The sequence below is a fragment of the Cervus canadensis genome, chromosome 4 (genome assembly GCF_019320065.1).
Source record: "Cervus canadensis isolate Bull #8, Minnesota chromosome 4, ASM1932006v1, whole genome shotgun sequence".
In the NCBI taxonomy this organism is placed as follows: Eukaryota; Metazoa; Chordata; class Mammalia; order Artiodactyla; family Cervidae; genus Cervus; species Cervus canadensis.
The window spans coordinates 17,046,954-17,059,491 of NC_057389.1; the positions used below are offsets into that span (position 1 = coordinate 17,046,954).

General features: G+C 33.2%; 1 protein-coding gene across 10 annotated transcripts in view; it reads left to right on the forward strand.

Moving 5' to 3' along the window:
- The window catches only part of FAM172A (family with sequence similarity 172 member A), a 395,725-nt gene that overhangs the window by 225,507 nt on the left and 157,680 nt on the right, over positions 1–12,538 (forward strand). The gene's annotated exons all lie outside the window — the stretch shown is intronic.

Below are 12,538 nucleotides of genomic sequence, written 5' to 3' on the forward strand. Positions count from 1 at the left end.
TTTTATTACTTACTCTCAGCCTTAATCTCTCAGTGTCTTAATTTATACTTATCTTTTGCTTTAAGTCACCTCAGAATCCTTTTCTTAATTAATGGCAGAGGATAAATAACAAATCCTCTGTCTTCTCTGGTTCTTACTCTGCTGCCTAGCCCAGCTGAACCTGCAATAATGCTCAGTAAATTGTTTTTGATCCTAGATTTATATATAGATAAGTTGTCAGAAGCAGATTTCAGATGGTGTAGTGTTGGGTCGGGAGAAAGAGGCATCTGGGCGTTTGTAGAGAGCCACACGATAGGGCAAAGCAAGGTGGATGGGAGAACAGAGCTGCCCAGCAAGGACATTGAGAGTGAGTGTGTTTCAGTGTCTAGGAGGTACAGTTGTGACCCTAAAGTTTTGGACACTTAGGCCATTAATGAAAATTGATCAGTGAATGTAGAAAATCAAGTAAGAAGATATTAAAATCTCAAATCAAGAGAAGTAGCCAAATTTAACCCTAACCCCAAACTTCATTTTCTGTGATTAAATTGAACAAGTTAAATCTCATATCCTCTAGGAATTAGTCTGCATGTTTATATATTTATTAGTGTATTCAGATTTCTTCCTAGTTTTCCATACCTTATTTGAATTTATCTCATAAGTTTATTAAAGAGCATTAGAATACAATAAAATTGTTAATATTACAGTGACAATTTAATAATTGAGTCAAATGATTAAAAAGTGTCCTAGCATCTAATAGGCCTAGCTTATGTCTAAATATCTATAAATCTTGATATCTAACTTCTAAGAGCTTATCTTCAGATTTCTGTACTACATTAATTAGACATCTGAATTAGAAGAAAAGCTTGAATTTATCTTTCTAGAAGAGGCATTAGACAGAAAGACTGGGTACACTCAGCTTTCTCTTCCAATAGAACTTTCCCATCTTGACTTCTTTCCAGTTATAAGGCAACAAGGGATTCTTCTTAATTATAATATTGAATTTCTAAGAGTATCCAGTAGCTGTTTGCTAACAACAGATAAACCTTGACTTTTTCTGTAAAGCGATGTCCTATAAGTTGTAATAAAATGACATGAAACCCCTAACCTATGTTGTCTTTGTTGTATTACTGCTCAATTTACATCAGAAAAAAGATTCCTAATTCCAGTACCATTAATAAAGTAATAACAGTTTCTACCACTATTACAGGCTCAGCCTTAAGTTTTCAATTTTGTTTCCTGTTGCACATTTTAGGACACCTATCAAAATGTTAAATATATTCATATTTATATTCTAGTATTATATATGTAGCAATATATTAGATACATTTTTTGTGTGTGTGCTTAATTGTGTCTGACTCTGAAATCCCGTGGACTGAAGCCCACCAGGCTCTTCTCTCCATGGGATTTTCCAGGCAAGAATACTGGAATAAGTTGCCATTTCCTACTCCAGTGGATCTTCCCGACCTAGGGATCAAACCTGCATCTATCTCCTGAATCTCCTGGTCTCCTGCTTTGGCAGGTGGATTCTACCTCTGTGCCACCTGGGAAACCCACCATTAGCATATTATAAACCTTAATATTTGATAACACTTGTGTTTTCTCTAAGATCTTGCAATAAACTCTCAAGCAGAACAGATACTTTCATTTCTGATTGCTGTGGTGGAGACCTCTCTTACTCTAATAGAACCTTGTCATTGCTGTTATCATAGAATCCATTTTATCTGTCAGCTATCCATAAACATTGTTGGGTCAAGAACAATTTTTAACAATTCATAGCAGTGTCACTGAAATTGAGCACTTTAAATGGAACTAGTATTTATGAATGTCTTGCAAGTCAGAAGGCAGAGACTTTATGTTCATCAGCAGCAACTAATGCTTAAATGACACTGTGTACCAGGCACTGTCCTAAGCATGTACTTCATGTAAATATACTTTATCTCATTCAATCATTATAACTTTATAAGTACTGTTATCATCCCCATTTTACAGATGAGAAACATATAGATATATATTTTTTCCTTTAAAACTGAGGCCTCTCCACTTTACAGCAGAAATTGGCACAACATTGTAAAGCAACTATACTCCAATATTTTTTTTTTTTAAGTGTGCCCCTCACTTTGTCACAGTAAGCTCCTCCATCAAATAAATACCTGCTCAGTGTAAATGTCATATGATACTATTGGGCTTCCCAGGTGGCGCTAGTGGTTAAAGAATCCACCTGCCAGTGCAGGAGACATGAGACAGAGGTTCGATCCCTGGGTCAGGAAGATCCCCTGGAGGAGGAAATGGCAACCCACTCCAGGATTCTTGCCTGGAGAATCCCATGGACAGAGGAGCCTGGAGGGCTACAGTCCATAGGGTCACAAAGAGTAGGACCCAACGAAGCGACTGATAACACACTACTCTAACTACGGTGACTCTTGTCCATAAAACAATCTCCTGGTTTTTCATGTATTTCAGGATTCAGTTCTTATTTCTCTGTGGAATTACATGATCACTTAGTTTTTATTCTCTAGCCTGTTTACTGTTTATTCTTGCTTGTGCCTTCCAAGCAGACTTTCTGTTTAAATCAATTCTTAATTACCCAAACTAATAAAGGGGAAAGAAGGTGTGGAAAATTTAAAACAACAGGCAATCCCCAAATCATTTTTTAAGTTTTGAATATGTTTTGATGTGGTGTTCTGGAAATTCAGTTTAAGCAGAAAAATTGAAAACACTATGAAAATCTGGAAAGCAGATGAGTTTCCTTGGCCAAGCCCCTGTTGGCTTCTCTTTGTTGCTTCTTCCATGCTGGAAAGAGACAGCTGTCTTCTAATACCGACTAAATGGAATTGACCTTTCAAGTCTTACTGGAACAATCTCTGCTATCAGTGTTTGCTCCTTCGCACTGTCCACATCAATAAGTTACACCTGGAAATGATAGCTCTATAACATAGCACCTACCAAGTACCCTACATCGTCTTAAGTGCTTTATCTATATTAATCATGTAATCCTTATGATGGAAGTAGTATTATAATCCTCAGTTACACATGAGGAAACAGCAAAATATTAAGTATAACTAAGATCACACAGCCAGTAAGTGATGTAGCCAGAATTTAAACCTAGACTGTGGAACTCCAAAGCCCACACTCATGACCAGTATGCATAGTGACATTCAGAAGAGAGCATTTGTTTAGGATATGAACAGATTTGTTCATTAAGCATTATTTTAGCTAGTCATTGTACAGCTTACATTTAACTTTATTAGGTAGGTATTACTAGGCCTATTTGCAGATGAAGGAGTCAGAAAGGTTGAGGAACTTCTTGTTCAAAGCTGTTCAACAAAGAGGAGTCAGAATCAAAATTCACTCGGTTTGCAACTGAAATCCCATCTCAGAATCAGTGAATTTGCCATGAAACATCCCCTCTGATGGGTTTTGGGAAACATGCATGACATATTTTTCTAATAAACTAGAATTTTTTAATTAATGAGAGAACTTTCCATTTAAAGAAATTGTTTATATTTCAAAGCACAAACTTCTTTGATAAGCTAAATATCTTACCTGACAAAACTGAGGATATACTTTTAAAAGCAAAAATCACACATATTGTACAGATTTATATCAGGAAGAATAGAATTTAATTATTCAGTGCCTATCACACTGTCAAGACATATCAAATATTAGGTGATAATACTCTAAAGTTGTTTTTCTATGTTTTCCCTACATATTAGAGAAACTACAAGTTTAAATATTGTAACAAAAAATTAAACTATGGTTGCTTGGTCCGTTGTATTTTACTTTCTATAAATTGGAGTTTATATTTCACTGTGAATATCAGAACACTCAAAATTCTTATATTTGAAGTTAAAATTGGAAAAGGAGATGTTTGAGCACCTATAATTAACCTTCATGCCTTTACGATTTATTATAAGTGTTTCATCTGATACCTAATTCTTGAAATGTTATAAGATTTTTATATTGCTTTGATTTTATATTACGCTTTCTCCATGTAAATAGTTGAAGTTTTTATAAAAGTTTAGGCCTCAATAAAGATGATCAAACAGCTGAATGACAGATTTTGCTAAACTTTAGGAAAAGAAATCTTATTAAATAAACTGAAACTAAAACTTAGCAGTATAGAAAGCACTAGAAATGTGAAAAAAATAAGCTGTTTTTCCTCTATGGTCTCATATTTCTCTCCATTGGCTTTATAAACCAATGTCTTAAGATATCTTTGTCCTTTTAACAGTCAAATAAGCAGCATTAAATAATGGACTTTATAATAGAAGTCTGATTTTCATATGTTATGTAGTATTTTTCCAGGGAAAGTTTGTATATCAATAGCTAAAAGAAAAATGAAATATGTTATTTTTAATATTAGAAACATTCACTCCATACTTGATAGCTAAAATTTTTAATCCAAAATTCCAAAGTGGAAGACAATTAAAGTAAATATATTAGTGAATATTTACAGAATTTTTCTTATTTGCTTGGCAGTGTCTATATTATACTCCCTGCCATTATTTTTCCTGATTGAAATATAATTTTTAACTTCTTATAAGTTTTGAAAGACTTTTTAAAAATATGAAATTCATAAGAGACAGGTTTAAAAACAAAAAAATAAGAATATTTAGGAAATAATTTTGTACTCAAAAGTAGTCCTTTGAAAACCTGGTAATTGAATGTTTCTGATGTAGCCTCATAAAGCATCTGACTTGCCTTCAAGACCATTTGAGAGGGACAGAGCTTTGTGTAGTAGCCCTTAAGCTTATTACACATTCTAATCAGATTTTAGAGTGATTTTGGACATACAGATACTAACTTTAAAAGAAAAATTGCTCCAAATATCAATAGGTTAGCAACTATGGAGAATATTCTTTGGTGATTGGGTGTCTGAGAATGATGACTCTAATTTTATATCTTGAATTATTTCTCCCATGACATTTTCAATTATTCCCTGTTCAAGAACAGTATTCCTTTTTTCTGGATTTTTATTTCCCTTTCATACCAAACCTACAAAAAACTGACCTTCTGAAATGTCAGCAGAATTCAGCTATGCCAGAAAGTTTTAAGAAATCTTTATTTGCACAACCTTAAAAGTAATGCTGGGTGTTTCTCCCATGATGCTGTCTTCCCCTTTGTTGCACTCCCGATCCCAGAAAGAGTTTTTAACTCTTAAAAATAACCCATTGTAAGAATTCTCCCTAGCTCATAAAGATAGCACATTTTAAGAATTTGCGGGAAGTGTATGGTATTCATCAGTATATATTTACTGTCTGAAGCTGATATAGCTGTAAGGTTTTTCAGATCCAATTGATCTATTGCGCATGTTCCCTCCCTAGGTTGCAGGACGTGCTTCTATTTGCATAAGGCCCTGGGCAAGGTTCTTTCTTGCATTGATTGGCCTGTCCAAGGCAGTCTGATGTGTTCTTGCATTGATCCCTTGGTCTGTTCTTGGAAGACAGTGTTACACTGAGTTCATCTCAAAACATTCTAGGGAGAAGGTAAAACTTGACTGCAGATGTCTCAATTTTATTCAGATGTTCTTTTGAGTGTAGGCTCTTTTTGCTAGGATAAGTATCTCTTTTTTTTTTTTCCCTTGCCTGATTTGGATGTTTCTTCAGTTTGAGTGCACTGTAGACTAGATTATATTTGAAAAAGCTGTGTTAAAGAAAATTGCCAGAGTATATGCCACTTATCTTGTGCTATTTTTGTTTTTAAAACAGTGTATCTCTCTTCCAGCTAAAACCATTTTCTTTAAAGATAATCCCTTAAACCTAGACATAAACTAAAAAGTTTACTGGTGTTTGTGATTGGTTACCACTTATCTTTACTAGCTTGACAGATTCCTTAGTTTCAGTGGAAATGCATTGCTTTATGTGTTTAAGAAAATAAGCAGCCTTATTAGTTTCACTATAAAACAGTGGTCCAGAATGACTTGTATGTCACTACTGATCATTATTAGTTATGTTAACCTGAATAGTATAAACTTGTCAAATGTGGACATTGTTAAGCAGCTACATCTCAGGTATGAGTGAAATATATTTCATTATATCATAATGTAGTTGCATATTATTTGGTGACAATGGAAACCTGAGTTTTAGGATTCAGTCTTCAACCAAATCGGTAAGAAACTGAGCAACGAATGTTTTACAGTTTAGCCCTCTCTGTTGGCTGGTCCTTAAATCAACATTTATATTGTCTGCCAGAGAACATATTTGTCTCCACAGCTAATCATCAAGAAAATGTCCATTGCCTACAACCTATTTACTATGTCTTTAGTAAGAGACTGGTGAGACAAACCTGGATGCAGGGCAGTATCCTCCTCCTGACCAGCTTGCTGTTTCATCCAACTCTATGTGAATTTATAAGAAGGTTTACTTTTGACAAAGATTTAGAAATGTGTCATGGCTGAATTTGATTATTGTGTTGGTGGTGATTAAACTCTGCTCTACAATCCCTTAATGGTTTCAGAAAGCATATTTAGTAACACTCACTACAAATCAAGACATTTTCATATATGCTTTTTTAATTTTCATTAAACAGGTCACTATTTCTGAAAGTTGTTAAAGTACAGAAATTAAATTGAACAGAAAAACATCACATCAGTTATTTCACTCAGTTTTATTTCTGTGGCATCACTCAGTATATATCACAAGCCACAGAAACCTTCTTCTTTTAATAATTCTGTTTTATAAACTTTGATAGTAAAGTATTAGGAATCATGTTTCATTTGCTTCACAAGTGCTAGAATTCATGCCTTAAAATTGAACCATGAATGAATTAAATGTCTATTATATAAGGGCAATAAGCACGTCAAGTTGTTAGATGATGTCATTTGCTCCCTTAAGGGTGTTCTCTAAAAGCTATAGCATTAATCAGGGATATACATGAGTTATATGAAATTTACTCAGCAAGTAGAAGGGTTGGCAATCAGAATTATTATTGATGTAAATAACATATATTGGAAAATAAGGCCTTATATTGAAAAGATTAGATTTGTGGATGATTGGAACTTAACTAAAAGGTCTAAAATGTTAATCATATTTGTATGTGAATTATATAAGTTGAAAAAAGTACTCATAAAATAGTGACATAATTATTTTTTGAAGGTTGACTATAAATTTGGTAGTTTGGGAAAATTTTGTGCAAATACCTATGAAAAAGACATATAAAAATATTCAAATGTAAAAACCTCTTTAAGTACTTAAACATAGCTCTTGAACACTGAATCCAATCTGGGGAGACATGGATATTACATTGCAACTTGTGTTCAGTGCGTCTCAACTTGGTGCAAGTAAAGCTCTCTGAAGTGGAATTGTATAGTGTTTGCACATTTTTTCCAGCTAAAATGAAATGTGCATCATCTTGCATAATTTACTTGTCTCTGGTGGTTGAATTTGCATATCTGAATGAGTGAGTATATATCTTAAGCTCCTGTTAGATGTAACATAATCTCATGAGTAGAGGAGAGCTCTTTTACCTCAGAAGTCTGAAGGGTCTATATTTCACAGCAACTCATGATCAAACAAGCTAATTCAGATGCTGGAAAGTGCTTTTGCTTAGCTATGTTGAAGAACCATTGACTGCATACAACCAACAAGTGTATGGTGCTACAGAAGATCCCCTGAAAACCCCTTATAGACTGAGTGACAACCTTGAATGCAAGTGGCGTGAGCAACTGCGAATAAGTATAAATACACCCTTGAGCTGGCCAGGCTTTCTGCTCTACAATTCAGTCACAGTTGCGGTATTTCTTCCCCCTAAATTTACACTACATAATCAGCTTCTTGTGTGGACACAGCTGAAGAAATATAATTCACTTTTGGGCAGGGGGGAAAAAAGAATATTGACTTCTGGTGTAATTACCAGGATGTAGTATAATGTCTACTGTTGTTTTTTATTATTATTATTATTATTATTATTATTACTTCTCAAGTAATAATCCAGGATCTAAGAGTAGAAAAGTTCTCCAGACTCCTCCTTGTATGGGAGGGTATGGAGCTCTAAGTCCAAAGTATGTTCGCTGTGCTCAGACTCTAAAAGATGTCTGGGAAAACTACAGGGTTTTGCTGTAGGGTCCTGGTAAGCATAAAGATGGTGAAATAGCTGGTAAAAAGTTGTCCAGTAAATTCCATTACTTTTTCCCATGTGTAAGGAAGAAGCAAGGAATTTGCAAAAAGCTTTCAAGCTAATGGGTTTTCAAATATAGAAATAAAAAATTTTTAATCATAGAAGGAAGGATACAGTGATTTCAGAACTCTTCTTAACTATTTCCCTTTGATAAAGCTTCATATATTTATTGGTGATTGCTAGAAGTTACCATGTTTCTAGTGCAGCATATTATAAATCTAAGAATTTCTGATAACACCACAGTAACTTTGTAGTAAAAACAACTAATCATTAATTATACATTAAAGATATTATCTCGTCATAAAAATCTCAAAATGTATTTTTCATTTAATAAGCAAAATTCGATATTTCATCATTAAACATGTGCTTGTTTATTTCCTGTCATTCATTATGATATTATTTTATCTCTTGTTGCTTAAGACTTAAGTTTTATTTTTATTTTTTTATGATTTCACTTACATATGATTCCACTTATATATGATACCTATTTTTTTTTTCATTTATTTTTATTAGTTGGAGGCTAATTACTTTACAGTATTGTAGTGGTTTTTGCCATACAATGACATGAATCAGCCATGGATTTACATGTGTTCCCCATCCCGATCCCCCCTCCCGCTTCCCTCCCCTAGACTTAAGTTTTAATTGTAGCTATGATTTTTAATTCTCAACATATATAAAAGTTGAAGATATTTCAAGATAATAAAATAGTTATAAAATATAAGTAAAATAAAATACATTTGATTTTAGGCAAAAATGTGACCTAAGGACAAAACATAAATAAAAGATTATATAATTTATGAATAAAATAATCATTTACTACCTTCCTCTTACACTCCCTGACTCATGGGCCATGATAATATAAATGAACAATATATATTGGTTAATAAGCAAGTACTAACCACGACTGGCAAAAAATGAGCGTCTCTAAATGAGATTTAAAATACCTGTGGCTAAAGAAATTATGTCAAAAGACTAGTATTTGTGTTTTGCCCTTTTTATTTTTTCTAACTATTAATAATATCTAATCATTCCTGAAAATGTAGTAGCGTTTTGCTTTATCATCTTGAAAAAAATGTTTTGATTATATTGAGTTGTTGATTAAAAATTTGTTATGCTCAACTATTTGATACATGTGTATGATTGTTTAAGTATGTGGAAACTCTTATTGAGTAATCTTTACAGATACCATATACGTGAAGAGGTACATACTTGTTAGATACCAGAATAAATATTCATGTTAAGAAAATACCTTCCTTTGAAATGATCATTTATACTCTTTTTCTGCCTTTAAACACTTTACAGAAAGCCTCTTGTTTGTAGTTATTTAGAACTCAGATGCAAAAGAAAATTTGTATTTGAACATTTTTATGTAGGTTTTAAGAAACTAAAACTAAAAGCTCATATTTTAAAATTTATCTTTGTGTTGGTGTCTGTGTACACGTATTTCTAAACTCTTATCTGAGATATTCTATAAAGGAATCAAATGCAATCAGTGGGCATGTTAATGCTGGTAATAGAGTATATGAATTGCAGACCTTTTTCATTTTTTTAAATTCGTGGGAATAATAATAGCTCCTAATCACTATTTCTATTGGTCTTTGTATAAATCTAGCTTTACTGTCTTTCTGCTTCTAATCCAGCATCTTTTTCATGCAACAGGCGTAGACCTACTTACCTTTTCCTTTTTCTGTAACAAGAAATATTTGGCCCTGGGCATTTATTCAGATATCTCCAAAATCAACACATATAGAAATGTGCTGGGTTAAGTCTAAAAATTCGTAAAAAATTATCTCCCAAAATGAAAGCTTTTCTTAACAGTGTTCTGTTATTTCTTAATCTTTAGAACTTACCTCTCTCTCTTTTTCTTGGGTCTTTTGGCAAGTAATATAGGTAAGCTCTAGGATGGGGTTGAAAATCTCATATCACTTTATATCTACATCAGTAACAACCACCAGATATTCTAGAGTTGAATTAAAGATAAAACTGTAAGTATCCCTGAAAACAAAAACTTGTAAAAGAGGTAAAAGAACACAGCTTCCTAAAATAATGTTTTTGCCTGTTGAAGGAAATTACTTGATGTTTAGTGTCAACTGCGGTAGCGTGTTCTGCAAGTGTTCTGCCAAATTAAAAATCAGGCCTCTCCCCCTCAAAATTAGACATGCAACTTTGGTTTTTCACTATCACCTATCTAAGCAGGTACCTGTTTTTACTGATAAAGGATAAAATTTCATTTCTTGTGGACATTTTTCCGAGAAGTAGCTTGTACTTTTTGATGTAACAAGATAGATATTAATACAATTAACATGGACATAAATATGTCCATCTGCATTTATATACTTGTTAATGTTACCCAAGAAGTTTATTGTTGCACTTTAATCATTTAATATTTTAACAGTCCTGCCAAAGTTAAACGTTTAGAAAAACTTAGTAGTGGACATTTTAGAACTAATTTTTAACCAAATTTAAACAGTTAAGTGTCAGCTTCTGTTTTAACCAGAAGTTTTTGTTTAAGTCCTAAATACCTATCTACACTTATCATTTGGACATGGAGTTAATGCCTAATAAACAACTGCATTTACACCTTCCTCATTTTAAAGATCGAGCAATTTAAATGCACATTGGAATCTTTTCATAAAAGCCTAATTATGTTCCTTGCTTTTTAAAATGCAAACCTAGTAGTATATGCATTATTGGTTTATGTGGAAAGTAGCTAACAGTTTTCTATATAAATGCATTTTTTAAACAGCTTGGAACTTATCTTTTGCCTTGTGCTTTTATTCAAATGAAATTATGCAATAGAGTTTCTATTAATTTGTTTCCTATTAGTAGTTTATTTGAGACATATAACCTAGTCTTCTTAGGTTTTTATTCTTTCTTGTTTATCATTTTTATTTATATTAGTGCTTTCTTTTTCCTTTTTTTTGGTCTCCATTTATGAGTTCTATGACAAAAATTGCTCTTAGTAAATTAGTGACCTAGACAGTATTTAATAAAATAAGAAGTTTACTTTACCTTTTTGTCACAAATGTCACTGTATAGATAACTCATTGGTCTTATTAATACAACTTTTAAATTTTCTTATAAATTATATCAGAAAAATTTCCAAAAATTGAAATGACATAAAATCTATGTAATATTTTTTTTTAATATTTGAATTTCAGGTGTTGCATTTTCTTCTAAAGATGGTGTTTTATTTATTTGCATTTAAAACTTAGGATCCGGTATTCAGAGATTGCACAGTAAAAGTTGCAGTGTTTTCAAAATCTCTCTCTTGTATAGGCTAGTTATGCTAGCCTCTTATTACCAGAAAAAAAAGAGAGAGAGAGAGAAATGTCTGAATACCCATTACAGGTTTAATTATAATTTCGGATGGGTTTGAAACCTTCGGACTCTGTCCTGGCCACTCCATTCTAGCCATTCAGGCCATGCTGCCTGTATTGTGTATTCAGCGGTTCCTATTAGACGTCTTCACAGTGAGTGATTCTGCTGGGCTTGCTGACACCCGCTTCATGCATGGCCTGCTGTGCTGGGTGGAATATTTTTTCTGAGCTGCCTGGAACATTAAAGACATCTTGGCCATGTCAGTCTGCGTACAGTGTGTGAGTGCGTGTGTGTGTGAGTGCGTGTGTGCACGCACACTCCTGTGAGCACACATTCCTCAGCAAATCAGTATTAAATAAATGATTATATGGTATGACTTTATATACATGTAAATTTTAAAATTTGAATAACGATGGATTTATAATTTATTACTTGCATATATTTTTAATAATTTTAGTTCAGTTAACATTAGCAACTTTTCTTTTAGCTTTTATTGTCTGTGGTTATTGACACTAGGGGGCACTGCTTATCCTCCGTTGCCTCTTTCTTCAGGAAATGAGTAAAAATACTCAGCTGATTTCTGGGCTCCTACTTTAAGTAACAATTGAATTTAGAGAACTCTAGGCTCTTTAATTCTTTGTTATTTTGGTTTTATTTCTAATGCCTATATGTAGTGCTGACAAAGAGGGTGGAGCTATTGGTTCTCACAAACAAATACAGTATCCAGTATCCCATACAGTAACTTTTTTTTTTTCTTTTCCACTGGAAATGTCATTCTTGGCAAAACCAGAAGGGCAAGTTTGCCCAGTGATGAGGTTTAGATCCCTTGCCAGCTGTGCTCCTAGCCAGCAAGTGTGATGAACAGCTTTAGAAATCAAGTGAGAGAAAGCATCCGAGAGTTAGTGTGATTCATTTGGATAAAGGTCAAGAGAAAGATAAGCAAAGCATGGGAATAAAGACCACAGATAGCAATAATTTGTACCTTTTTGCTTATATAAATCCCAGTGATCCTATTTGTGATTTTCAGGCATGTTCTTAATTCAAAAGTGGTCTGCAATTCTTCCAAACTATTTTAAAGAGTGTATTTAATCTTCTGTTTCAGCACTTACAAATGAGTAGAGGA